Source organism: Diceros bicornis, unplaced genomic scaffold (assembly GCF_020826845.1).
Source record: "Diceros bicornis minor isolate mBicDic1 unplaced genomic scaffold, mDicBic1.mat.cur scaffold_122_ctg1, whole genome shotgun sequence".
Lineage (NCBI taxonomy): Eukaryota > Metazoa > Chordata > Mammalia > Perissodactyla > Rhinocerotidae > Diceros > Diceros bicornis.
Genome location: NW_026691042.1, coordinates 1,029,254 through 1,042,962, shown reverse-complemented (window position 1 = coordinate 1,042,962; position 13,709 = coordinate 1,029,254). Strand labels below are relative to the sequence as shown.

The following is a 13,709-nucleotide window of genomic DNA, read 5'->3' as shown; positions in this document are numbered from 1 at the left end:
CAACCAGGGCATATTTCGTGGAGCAGGTCTGGCTGCTCGTGGCAGGTTCTCACCACTGCTCACATTCAGATCCCCAGGGGGGTTACCCATGCCAGGACTCCACCCCCAAGAGTCTGATTCAGTTTCTCTTGGATAAAATATCGGTGTAAAACGTCCCCCACCCTCTCTCAAAAAGTAATGTAAAGAACTGGGCCACAGAAGAGCAGCTTCTGTGGTCACATGGCCCCCCTGGTTTATCATGTGACATTCCTCTGGGGGGCCAGGGGCCTCATGATGGTGAAAACGAGCTCTCCAAAGGGAATGTGCGGGATGAGATCGTGGGGGTGGTTGCACCACATAGACAATACGCTAAAACCACTGAATTGTACACTTTAAAATGGTCTTGCGTTATGTGACTCACATGTCAATGTTTTAAAAATATCGATGTGGTAGAAAAAGCAACAGGAATGGACGCTGGGCGTGAAGGATGGCCAAGAAAGAATGTGAGTTATTCTGACACTCTTGAGGGTTAAAGGAAGTCCCTATCAACATGGTGGAGGCAGCACAGAGAAGGAGGAGGAGGACGGAGGCAAGAACCCGGAGCTCCCACCTCGCATATGTTGGTGGCGGAGCATCTCATTTGAACTGTTTTTCCAGGAGCTCTGGACCTGAGCTGACCCAGCGGGAAGCTGTGCAGCATAAGCAAGTCCCAGGCCCATCTCCCACCCTGATGAGCATGGGGCACCAGGAGGGTCCTGTTGTCCAGGGAGAACCTCGGTGAAGCAGGCAGAGCCTCTGAGGAGCCTGTAGGGAACAGCCCGTGTTGTCTTCAGGGCAATTAATACTCGGTGTCTTGGACTCAAGATCACCGAGCGTGGCATGAAATACGTGGTAAAAGTGTCCAAACTTAAATAATTAAATGAAGACCCCAGTGATCCCACACCTTAGGTATACACTCGAGAAAACTGAAAACATGTTCACACAGACACTTGTATGCGAATGATCCAAAAAAATATAATGCTGGGCCAATGTAAAACTCGTACGTGAAGTTCTGGCATTATTCATAATAGCCAAAAAGCGGAACCACCCAAAATGACCACCAACTGTTGAATACGGTACATCAACACAATCAATCAGTAACCTCCCAGATGATTCTATCACACAGGCAAGGTTGTGAGGCCCAGGGTGAGGTGTAGAACCTGCCCAAAGGAACCCCCTCATGAACATGGCCTCCTTCGGATGCTCTGGGGGCAGGCGGCCTCATCTTGATTCCCTAGTTTGAGGCCAGATCATTAGAGGCAGCCTGTCGCCCGATGCGCCAGCTGGAATGAACGCGTCCTTATCACCACTGCATCCCCTGCACCTGGCAACTCCTGGCGTACAGTCAGACAGGAACAGGGACCCAATCAGGCCTTTGCTTCATCTTCAGGGTTCTCCCGCTGTAATGAGGGTGGATGACTTAGCTGAGGAACAGCTTCCAGTCATGAGCCTGAACCTGTTCAGCTTCAGTCTCTGAGGGTGGACTCACACGGGCCATTTTTCTGTTGGGCCCAGATTCCTGTGCTCTTCTCTGGCAACAGCTGGCACCACCCTACCAGAGCGACAGCAAGACCAAGTCTCTCCGCTCCTCATGGGCAGCCCCCACACCAGCTACATCCCACCTGTTTGCCTCCCTAGCAAGACAATGGACTCCTGGTTCGAGGAGGTGACCACACTCTTGGGATTTTTCCTTTTAAACTTGACTGCACAGCATGGCCTCAGTGTGGCCCCAAGAAAATCACAACGAGAGGGACTCCAAGCACTGTCTCCAGCTCAAGCTCAATCTGGGCTGTTCCGTGTGAAATATCAAGGTTTGTGTAGAAGAAAGGCTGGGTTTCTTGGTCGCCGCAGCATGAGCGCATGAGGGTAGCTGGGTGATGCACCCTGGGAGAGAGAAGGCAAGTGTGGTCTCCTGGAGGGAGGTGATACATTCCTGGGGCTCAATCACGTGGCAGGGCAGGCCCCAGGAGAATGGAGGCCTCACAGAGCCACCCCAGTCCTGGGGGCCACCCCCAAGGCCATCTGAAGTGGTCTCTGGGAAGGTCAGGCAGCATGGTTAGGCCGAGGCACCTGAGCAGCTCCCATGCAGCCCCTGCAGGGAGACTGGCCCTCAGAAGGTGTGAGTAAGTCTGCTGCTGGTCAGGAGGTGCTGGGACCTGAGTGTAATGTGAGAGAGAACAGTGTGAATCTTCAGCAATACAGCCCGAGTGTCTACCCTGTGCCAGGTGCTCATCGAGACTGTCACCTGCTGTGCCAAGTCAGAGCACTCTTCCTGCCGTGTGGTGCTCAGCGTCTGACTGTGTCACATGAACACAGTGAGTGCACAGTAGGTGTTTCCTAACCTCATGAAAATGTGAGACAACCACATATTCAAGAAACAAACGTGGTCAGGACAGGACTCTCCTGAGTGAGTCAGGGGCGGACCTGACGAGAATGGCAGGCCAAGTGTTTTGGATTCACTGATGTCAGGGTCTGCATGCCAGCAAGAGACCCCCGTCCCCGCCAGAAATCATCATGGAGTGGCAGCCTGTATGCTCGGCATGTGGTCAGGTAACAGAAGACCGAGACCTAGGCCCCTGGGAATGGCTATCCACTGAGGGAGACTGTGGTGGCCACAGTGTGACGAGAGTCCCTCCACCTTCTCAGGCCACACCTGCCACTCGTGCTCTGCACTGCCCTCCTCTACAGACCCGAATACATGCAGAAGTACAGAGCCTGAGTGTAAGACGTCATGACAGCCAGGGGACACGTCGGAGTGGCCCGTGGTCACTGCATTCAGGGTGTCATCACACACTCACTGAAGTGACAGGAGCCCGGAGCCTGCAGACAGACTTTTCGCAGGGAAAAAAAACGATAAATTATAGCAAACAAAGACAGTTTCTGTGTGTTTGGGCCTGCCGAGGTCACAGGGAACCAGGAGAGCCAGCGGCAGAGGGAAGGCCCGATGGAAACAGCCCCTGAAACAGCAAAGTGCCTCGAAACACTCTGCAGTGGGTTTTTGAAAGATAAATCCTTATTGTATTTAAATTATACATTCCTTTTGCATTTTTACAAGTGTTTTTTAAAAATGCTTTTCACAATTTCAAAAGACATTATTAAAATCCTGCCTGCAAAGGAAATACTTAGGTCTGTGTGTGCCCATGGTCGCGCGCGCGTGCACAGATGCTCTCTCCGCAGTCTTTCTCTGGAGGCAACATGAGAACCAGAACCGGTGGTGCCTCTGGGACAAGAGACGGGAGACTTGGTTTTCATAAGACACTTTGTACCAAGTACATATGTTCTGTGTCCAAAAATATCAATAGCTTTGTTTAGAAGAACTGACTTAGTAAACAGTAAGATAAACTACAATTTAAGAAAGAACCCTTTAACTCTGAAATGAGCCTTTTGGTCTAATTGCATCCTCCCCGGTATGAAAACCATTATATTTCACTTGGGTGGCTGTGGTAAGGCACTCTAAATATTAAATATCCTGCTTTCTTTTAAATGCATGTAAATCATTCCTCCAAACGGGCCTCTGCAAACAGCTCCTGGCACGCCAGCTTTGTCATTTCAAATCTTTCCCCCTTGGGAGCCCCTCTGGGCCTCGTGGAGCCTGGCCTGTAGCTTCTGCCTCTCTGAGGCCCCGGGGGGCCTCTGTTTCTCTGCTCCACGTGCCCGTGGACAGCCTCTGACAGGGCCTCTTCCAGGGCACAGGGGGACTGGAACCCTTGGTCAGGCTGCCCCCTGCTTGCACAGGCTGCTCACTCACAGCCCCAGGAAGGAGCGCAGCGCCAGGGAGCCTGCAGCCTGAGAAGCTGCTGCTGGGCGCTCGCTCTGGCTCCTCACCACTACGCGCTCTCTCCTGATGCCCTGGCAGAGGGTGCGCTGGGGCAGGAGGAGGCCAGCTGGGACCTGGGAGGGGAAGCAGTGCCCAGGGAACTGGTCCTGGCCCAGCCGCACACTGGACGCTGCTGCCACATCAGGTAGTCTGCTCTGTGGGCACGCACTCACGCCCGTCCAGTCCAGCCTTACGCTCCATGGCAAGTAACGGTCTTCCAGGCAACCGATTCCCAGGCACCCTCGGATGTTCTTGCCTCACACAAACAGCTCTCCTTTGTCTGCACAGAAAGGAAAAGGGTGGCTTGGCTGGGCTAGGCCAGAGGCAAGTCACCAAGAAGAGGAGGGTCATGAGAACCGGCTTTCTAGAACCAGGTACAAACAGAACCCCATGTTAAACTTCCATTTCTACCAGGCATTAACGCCTCCTCTTGAAGGGAAAGGTATACTATCCCCAAACCAAAGACATGTGCAAGCCCAGAATGACGGTGTGTCCGTCATATGGAGAAGAGCACACGCACGGAGCTGTAGGCCCAGGAGGCTCCTGGACACGGCCCCCTCTGCTCGCCCCTTATGCACGCCCCTCACCCACAGCCACATCCGACCACACCCTGCCCTCCACACCTCCCGAAGTCTGAGCACACTCCAGTCCTGGTCATGTCCTGATAGAGGGAGACCTCCATCTGTCATTCCTTGTCTGGGTTTCCACAACTCGGGAGCATTTGGTCAAGGGACACAGGGTGACTGGGCACCTCTTTGGGCCGGGTCGATGTCTGTGTGCTGAGAGCTGGGACAGGACAGTGAGTGAACACGTACGCTTCCTGTCCTCATGGGGCAGGAGCTAGTCAAACAGTTAGAAAGAAACAAACGATCAAACCAATATATACATGTTTACAAACTGTAAAAAGTGCCGGGAGGGACAAGAACAGACAAGAGTGCTCTAGAGGACAGTCCAGGAGAACAAATCTAGACTGAGCTCGGGAATGCCCACCTCCAGGATGGGACCCCAGACCTCGTGGGGCAGCCTCCCGCTACCCAGCCTTTAGATACCACTTCCGTCCACATCAGCTCTAGGCATTCCTTGGCACAGAGGCCCCATTTAACCACCTCCACCTGAGAAGCAGAAGAAGTAGACAAGACATGGAGAAGCCAGGACTAAAATAATCTGACTGATTAATAAGGAATCCCTTTGCTCCCATCTGTCAGAGGCCCTCTGGTCTAACCACCACCCTGGGGCCTCCACCCTCAGATTTTACATATTTAACAGAACAATTCAGTCTGGCCCCCAAAAGGTTAGCAGATCTCAGGGGAAACCAACCAAGTCCAACTCCCAGCTGACCACATGCAAATGCTGGGCACAGAAGGGGAGATACCCAGCTCTGATGCTCCCTCTACTGAGGACAGTCACGGCACTTGGAGGGTGGCTGTGGGGTCTTGGGGGAAATCTAGCAGGGGATTTCATTTCGGTGTGACCCAAAACGTCCACATGGCATGACAGCAAACAGAAAACAGTGTACTCTAATTGAATACTTGGCACATTTCATACGGATTTCCAAGGATGTGACTCTGCACAGTTTAAGCCATAGATCATTGATACCTCCAGACTGAGTCCATAATGACTCTCATTTTTTAAATCAAAATAGCTGTAGAAGAGTCTGGCACCCTCAATACATTAGCATATGGAAGTGCTGACTCCGAGTGACGGTGCTGAGGGACTACCCCGGTCATCACTGTGACCGAGGGTGCTGTGCACACAGTCACCCCCCCACAGTCCACGCCACAGCCCGTGTGTGTTACAGGCCTGAGATCTGAACCTCAGAAGACAACTGAAGGGCAGTCAGGACTCTGGGTCGGGGGGCACTTGGATAGTCCTCACAGGAGCGTGGGGCCAGAGAACACAAACGAGGATGACCCAACTCCTTGTCCCGGCCCAGACGCCTAAAGAGAGAACAATAACTCTCCAGAGATGAGTAATTGAGATTTACAAATTAACACTCTTAGGTGCAAGGAAATAGCGAATTTACGTGAGGATCCTCACAGAATGAAATTAATTTTCTTCAGTCTTACCAGTCAGGTCAACTAAAGAGCAGCAGACTGACCCGGCAGTTACTGTGCTGGAACGGGAGAGGCAATCAAGGAAAGCGCACAACCGAGGGCGGGAGGCACCTGGGTGTCTGACGTCTTTGTAACTGGGCAAAACTTCAAGAACAGCTCCATTCCAGCCTTGGCTTTGATCATTCTCTCCCAGCACTTTGGAGAAATGGGGCATATTTTCCTCCACAAAACCCCAGGGCATCTGACAAATCAGCGTCCTGCCGTCCCCCATTCCTGGGTCGGATCAGGGTTTGGGCTTGGCCAGGAGCGGGATGAGTCCCACACTTTCATTTCCCAATGGCTCTCCCGGGGATTCACCAAAACTCTGCTGGGTTCCCCAGCACCCCGACATCTCGAGGGTCCCCCTCCTACCACCGACTGGCGTCCTCTTGAGAAAATTCACTTTCACATGAGCCCAACCACAAACCAAAGAAACCAAAAACAAAACTCCAGGATGAAAAAAGACACACATTATACAACTTCAAGCCAAACAACGTCTGGATGAGCTGCTCTCTGTAATTATCCACGTGGGGCGCCCCTCCACTGGATGGATGGACACTGAAAGCTGCCCACGGCTTGGGGTGAACCTAAGAGAATGCAGTTCGGCCCGTCACTGGGGCCACACGGGCTTGGCCACTTACTGGTAAGAGGAGCAACGCGGCTGAGTCCACAGCAAATGCGGGAAACCTGGACTTCTGGGTTGAACTCCATCAAGCTGAAGAGAGTGGGTGGAATCACTTCCGGAAGAGCAGTTTCCACTAGGTTTGGTCCTTTGCCAAGAATTCCGTAGCCTCAGACAAAAACATGTCCTTCTACATGACAGTAAAAACAGCGGTCAGTAAGTCAAACCAAGTGCAGCCCTCTTCACCAGAAATTCAAACTGCACCGCCGGGATGCTTTAGATCCACAGGGATTGTTTTCTCCTCCTTGCTTGGCAAAAACACATTAATGACACTTGGAAAAGAATCAGTTTCTTTTCTCCTCTTTTAAATTCTTACTCTGGGCGTATGTCAAGCAAACTAACCAAGCTCAGAATACAAACTTCCCACACCTGGAGGGCAAGCTGGAGGGGCCTAGTCAACAAATCACCCAGAAACCCCATGTGAACACAGGAGAGCCTCAGAAGGGCAGTTGTCCCCCTACTAACAGCTCTAAGATTCACACTGACCAGGAGAGCAAGCCAAGTACAAAACAACTTAGGGCCAGATCCCGAAAAGTATCAGAAATGATGTTTTGCTTATAAAAAGTGGAATACCCATCAGTGGTGCCAGATGTTTCATGCCAGGGGCATGGACCTCAGCGTCGAAACCCTAAGGCTCTTCTCCCTCTGTCTCTGTTTCTTGGTGCAGCCTCTCTGGAGAAGGCAGGGCCAGAGTCTCTGGCCCAGGCGACGGGAGGGGGAGAAAGCAGTTCCTTCTCCACTCCAGAGGTTTACTACAGAATTACTAAGCTCTGGGCTGGCTATTTGTCTGCAGAGAAACCAGGGCTACTATCGTTCTGTCAGGAACGTCACCCTCACCCTCTATTAACTGTACTCACTCTAACTAGGTCTTCCCACAGCCACGTTCCCTCCCTCAGGCTGAGGTCTGTGCCTGTGAATCCAACAGACACCGACCCTTCACCATCGACCCCTCTAGAGCTTCCCAATGACCTGCCTGCAAGAGGCTCTCACCATTTCATACAGCACAGCCAGTGCCCCTACACGCCATGTGCTTAACGGTCCCCACAACTGAGAAGGGCAAGTACCGGGGGACGTTCACCCGAGTCACAGGAAGGGTCCATACTGTTAGGAAGACAAACCGGTGAGAACTTGGAAGGATTCTGGTGAACGGAAGGAGCAGATAAGTGCCAGGTCATTCATTCACTCCACAAATATGTCCCAAACAGCAAACATATGCTAAACATCTAACTGGTGATGGGAATATGAGGGGAAGGAAGAGACCCGGTCCCTTTCTCTGAGTTCAGTCTAGTGGAGGAGGCAGAGGTCAGCCAAAATTATCACCCAATTAATCTGTGCTGACTGCAAGGATGGCAGGACAGGGGCCTCCGTGAGGAAACTCAGGGATCCTGAAGTAGTTCATGGGCAGGAGCGTTTAGGAGGCTTCACTCTATCCACGCAGTCTGAGGGATGAGTAGGAGTGTGGAGGGGAGGGGAGAACACGGTATTCCACGTAGGGGAGACAGCACCTGCACAGGGAGGGAGGGGCCATGGCCCACTGAGGGAGTTTAAACAAGGGCCCAGTGGATGAAGTCAGGGGACGAGGGGGAATATTTGCAAGACGCCAGTGGGGAGCAGGGAGGGCAGATCATGCAGGATGCTGTAGACCACGGAAGGGTCTGGTCTTTATTCTCAGCACAATGCGTAGCCGGTAAGTGTTCTAAGTAAGGAGTGGACATGATTCCTAGAGGGGAACTTGAGTGGACGTGGCAAACAGTGGAGAAGGAGCAGGTGGGGGACGAGCAGGGGTTCACTTTTGGACCCACTGAACTCACAGTGCTTAGAGATGGCCAAGGGCAAACGTCAAGTGGCACTGAGAGATGTCTGCACCTCCCAAGAGCAGGCTGGGCCTCAGCTGCCAGCTGGAGAGTCCTGAGCACACAGACGGTGACTGCAGCCACGGTGAGGGTGAGACCTTCTGAAGGAGAAGGCAGAGGAAAGGAGGAGAGCACAGTCCTGCCATGGGGACCTCCGACATGGGAGGGCCTGGCCCAGGAGCACAGCCAGGAAATGAGCCCAGAAGGAACGAGAAAGGAAGAGAGCCCTCAGAGAGCCCAGTCACAGGGGCGAAAGGAAGACCGCTCTTCACCAAGATGCTCAGCACGTCACAGCCAATGTCAAACGCTGCTGAGAGATCAAGAAAGGGAAAAATTGGACAATGGTCTCCAGGTGCTTTATTCTTGTTTTCAGCAACATGGAGGTCACCGTAACCCTAGCAAGAGCCACTCAGCAAAATGATAAGGGTGGAAGCTGAGTGGAAAGGACAGAGGAATGAGAAGGAGACGAGGAAATGGGGACAGTAAGTCAATGCAGCTCCTGAGAAGTCTGGCCTAGAAGTGGAGACAGGAGGTGAAGCGAAGGGGTGAGACTTGGGGGAACGGGAGGATGTGGAGGGCTCCACACAGGGCCCCTTAACATGGAAGACACCTGAGTCATGTGTAAATGCTGATGGTGAGGGACGAGTAGAGAGGGAGAGGCTGAAGTTGTGGGGAAGAAGGCCCAGCAGATGGAGTGAGGCTTCTGAGGAACGGGGGGGAGATGGGATCCAGGACACAGAGAGAAGCATCAGCTTCAGCAGGATGAGACACGCTTCCCCCACCGCTATAAAGGGAAGGGACCCAGGGCGGGGAAAGGTAGAGACAAGTGTGCAGGAGTCCGAGTGGGAAACTGAGGGCTTTCTCAGCTGACGGCATCTGTTTCCTCTATGAAACAGGAGGCAGGTTCTTCTGCTGAGAGCGAGATGGGAGGGTCAGCGGTCTGGAGGATGAAGTGTGGCCAACTTAGCTTTCTAGCAGGATTTGATCTTGGTGCCTCTGCTGAGGGATAACTTTGGAAAGGCAGATTCTAAGTGCTTTGGAAAGACAGATTCTAAGTGCTTTGGTGAAGACAGCGGAACAACAACAGTCCCTAAGTTGACTCAAAGGAAAAGAGGGGTTTACTGACCCAGAAATTGTACACCTAGGTGAGCGAGGCTGGCAGAGCTGGGGCCTGGCCTCTGCTGCCTGGCTCGCAGAGAGCTTCTTTACCTAACTGTGCTCTGGCAAGGGCCACTGGAACGAAATCACTGTTGTCACTGACAGGGGGAGGCTCAGGCCACAGTCAAGATCATGGTTGTGGCGGGCTACTTCTAAAATGGCCCCTAGTGATCCCCGTCTCCTGCTGTTCACACCCACGTGTACTCCCCACCCTTGTGTGGGGGCTGGACCTAGTGGCTTGCTTCTCACAAGCAGAAGGCCAGCAAAAGTGAAGGGAGGTCACTGCCCAGATTAAAGGAGAGAACACTGGCTTCTGTCTCACTGGCACTCCGTCTTACCCTCTCATTTGGTCACTCTGACGGAGCCAGCTGCCATGTTGGGAGCTGCCACAGGGAGAAGCCTACATGGCAAGGAACGGAGGAAGGCTTGGCCAGCAACCATTTGCTGGACAACTACCAGCAAGGAATTGGGGGTCCCCTGTATCCTGCCAACAACCATCGGTGTGCTCCTGGAAGCAGAGCCTTCCCAGTGGAACCCTACGATGACTGCAGCCTTTGAGAGACTCAGAGCCAAAGACCCAGCTAAGCCCCCCCAGATGCCTCACCCACAAAATTCAAGTGGTACTTCTACCCGCTGCTGCCGGCAGTATCAACTGGTAAAACTTGTGGAAAGCAATTTAACAACACATTCTGACAACAATAAAAATATCCTACTCCTTTGACACTCCTGGGATTTATCCTAGAGCAATAATCCAAACGAAAGAAAAAGTCACGTATTCACACAAGATAAATGTCATGATATCTCCAACGGCCACTGCACTCCGCCTCCAAAGCAGTATGCCACCTGACAACAGGGAAATGCTTACGTAATTATTTAATAAAATGGTTAAATGAATAATTAATTATGATAAATTAAATTGATGCTATATCATACAAATATGAAAAACTGTAACTGTGAAAACATTACGACCATGGAAAAATGCTTTATGTAAGTATAAATGATAAAACAAGCATGTAAAACCACATCTATGGTGTGATTACTGTATACAAATGTGCACACATGGGGCCCATCCCGGTGGCGGAGCGGTTAAGTGTGCACGCTCCTCCGTTGCGGCGACCCGTGACTCCCAGGTACAGATCCCGGGCGTGCACCGAAGCACCACTTGTCAAGCCATGCTGTGGCAGCGTCCCATGTGGAGTAGAGGAAGATGGGCACAGAAGTTAGCCCAGGGGCAATCTTTGTTAGACAAAAGAGGAGGATTGGCATCGGATGGTATCTCAGGGCGAATCTTTCTCATCAAAAAAAAATAAAGAAAAGAAAAAAGGGGCCGGACCCGTGGCTTAGCGCTTAAGTGCCCACACTCCGCTGCTGGCGGCCCGGGTTCAGATCCTGGGCGCGCACCAACGCACCGCTTCTCCGGCCATGCTGAGGCCGTGTCCCACATACAGCAACTAGAAGGATGTGCACCTATGGCATACAACTATCTACTGGGGCTTTGGGGGAAAAGAAAAGTAGTGCACATCTGAACGAGGACTGGAAGAAAACACTAGACAATGAACAAAGACGATTTCATGTGCTGGTAGGATCACTGAGGATTTCTAAAAGATTTAGTCTTATATTTAATGGCCCTCCCTTCAGACCAATATCAGAAACAAAAAGGTTAAATATACAAGCTTGAGAATATTTCTCAATCATTCCTCCCTGCATCAATCACATTCTTCTCAAATCAGTGAACATCAAGCTCCTTTTAGGGGACACTTGTTTTCTCTTTGAAAGCCTCACACAGTTTCCTGTCTCTGCTGAGAGAAAGGCTCACAGCTCTTCTGCTGAGGGGTGGCTCTAATCCTCCACCCAATCCTTTATCGTTTCCTTTCCATGGGAGCCAGGGTGAGGGTACTGGGAAGGGACAAACAGAACAGTGGCCCCAGGAAGTGATAAGAGAGGTAAGAGTCAAATGAAGGCAGGTGGTTCTAGCCCATGAGAGCCCCACCGCTCACAGCTCCATACTGCACCATCCCAAGGGGGTGTAAGGTCCACTACCTCTTTGCCCAGCTGCGCCCTATCCACCAGAATAGAACTCTCCTTTATCCGTTAGGAACAGACTATAGTCCTGACCACTGGCGACCTATCAGACAAACAGAGGAAAGGCTGATGAGAAGAAATCCTTGGAAGCCCAGTGTCCTGCTCAAGGGACCCAAAGTACGGGAGCATTCCCTACTGCTCCTGAGCCCCGAGGGGGCTGGATCCAGGCAGGCTGCCCCACACAACCTTCACTTCTTATTCTTTCTCACTCCACTGCAGCCTGGTTTCTGCCTGCCTCTCCACTGATGTGGCTCTTGCTAAGGAAAGGACGAGATGTCCTAAGGAGAAGACCCAAGAGCTCCTCCATCCCAGTCCATCCCTGTGGAACCACTCCCTCCTCCACAAGCCTTTCTCTTCCCCATCCCTCTCTTCTGCCTCTCCAATAGCTTCCAATCTTGTTCCTTAGCTCAGCCTTACTCCTTACCCTTCAGTGTTGGAATCCTTCTCCAAGGTCTGTCTTCTGCCCTCTTCTCTCCTCCTCTTCACGCTCCCCTGGGAGGCTGCATCCATTTCCAAGGCTTTCTCTCTCACCTCTACCCTGTTATCTCCACTCTCAACAACTCTACTGAGTTCCAGACCTGCTTTTCTAACTGCCTAATGAAAAGCACTGTTTACTAAATGCTTATTATGCCAGGCACTGCGCTAAGTCAATAACCAAGAACACTTACGAAGAAACTGAATCTCAGAGAAGGTTGGTAACTTGCCCAAAGTCATCCAGTTAATATGTGGGGAAGCAGGGACTTGAATTCGCATCCATGGGACTTTCAAGTCTGTGCAAGAAGCACCACACTCTACTGCATACTAAAAGCAATTTCACTCTCTACCTCCTCCTCGCGTCTCCCTCCCACTCAACCCAAGCCTGCCCCTCCTCCAGGACTCCCCCATCTGAGTTGAGAACATCAGCAGCCACTCATTTGCCAGTGGAGTCAGGCTCCACTCCTTCTAGCTCACTCCCTGGACCTCTTATCAAGCCCCAAATCTGGTCAATCCTCCTTACATGTCTCTCCACATGTCCCTTCTCCCCACGCCTTCCCAAGTGGCCTTCATCACCTCCTCCCCCAACCCTAGAAAACCCTGCATCGCTCACTCTCCACCTGTCTTCCAGCCTATGCCACAGCACTCCCCTGTAAGCATGCCAAACTCCAGCCACCCAGCATGCTCTCAGCAGTTAAAGTCTCCACCTGCCCCCTCCCCTCTGCCATGAAACCCTCCCACCCTCCATCCCCGGCCTATCTGGTAGATTCCTCTGCCACCTCCTCCACGATGCCTTCTCTCCCTTCCATTCCACCCCACGGACTTAACAATTCCCCTTTTGGTACTCTTATAGCACTTTCTGTATGCATTCATTTATGTATTTAAGTATTGATTATAGATATCTACCATGTGCCAGGAACTGCCCCAGGCGTGGGAATAAATGGTGAACAAGATAAAGGCAGCCTGGAACACACACAGCGCCGGGACACACTCGGGTACAGCTAGTTTTTTCAATGGTCTCTCCCACTAGAGTGTTATCCCCCCCAAACCTTATTCAACTTGCTACCCCATGTTCCAGTACTGTACATCCTGGTCTACAGTAGTCAGGCAATCATTTGCATAAAATAATTTATTAACTCAGAAAATCCCCCTAACAAATTTGCCATCACCCTACCCAAGTTTCTCCCTTTCAAAAGTGCCCCAGGGGGCAGAATGATTGGCTCTCAGCCCACGCCTCTTACCCGGACCACCTGTCCATCGAAGGCCTGCGTTCTGTGGACTTTGTGACTTCCGCTAATGACTGAGGGCAAGCTGGGGAGAAGCAAGAGATATGGTCATGGTAAGCACTGCGGGGTTCTGGCCTCTCCTCTGTCATTCCTCACTGGTGGCCCCCCCACACACACATAGTAACTGTTAGGGAAACTCTCTAGGTCAAAAAGAAGGCAGAGTTAGACACAGGTGCGAAGGTAAAATAATACAAACTAAATCGCTTGGTGATTTTAATATGCTGCCCGAGCTGAGACTGGTGTTTA

At 51.8% G+C, this 13,709-nt stretch overlaps 1 long non-coding RNA gene across 1 annotated transcript in view; it reads right to left on the bottom strand.

The window, feature by feature from the left end:
- Positions 1 to 13,466, bottom strand: part of LOC131402517 (uncharacterized) — a 77,313-nt gene extending 63,847 nt beyond the window's left edge. Inside the window, exon 1 of the long non-coding RNA XR_009218737.1 lies at positions 13,419 to 13,466. This is a non-coding gene — a long non-coding RNA (uncharacterized LOC131402517). The remainder of the gene's footprint in view (positions 1 to 13,418) is intronic.
- Between the last annotated feature and the right edge of the window lie 243 nt (positions 13,467 to 13,709).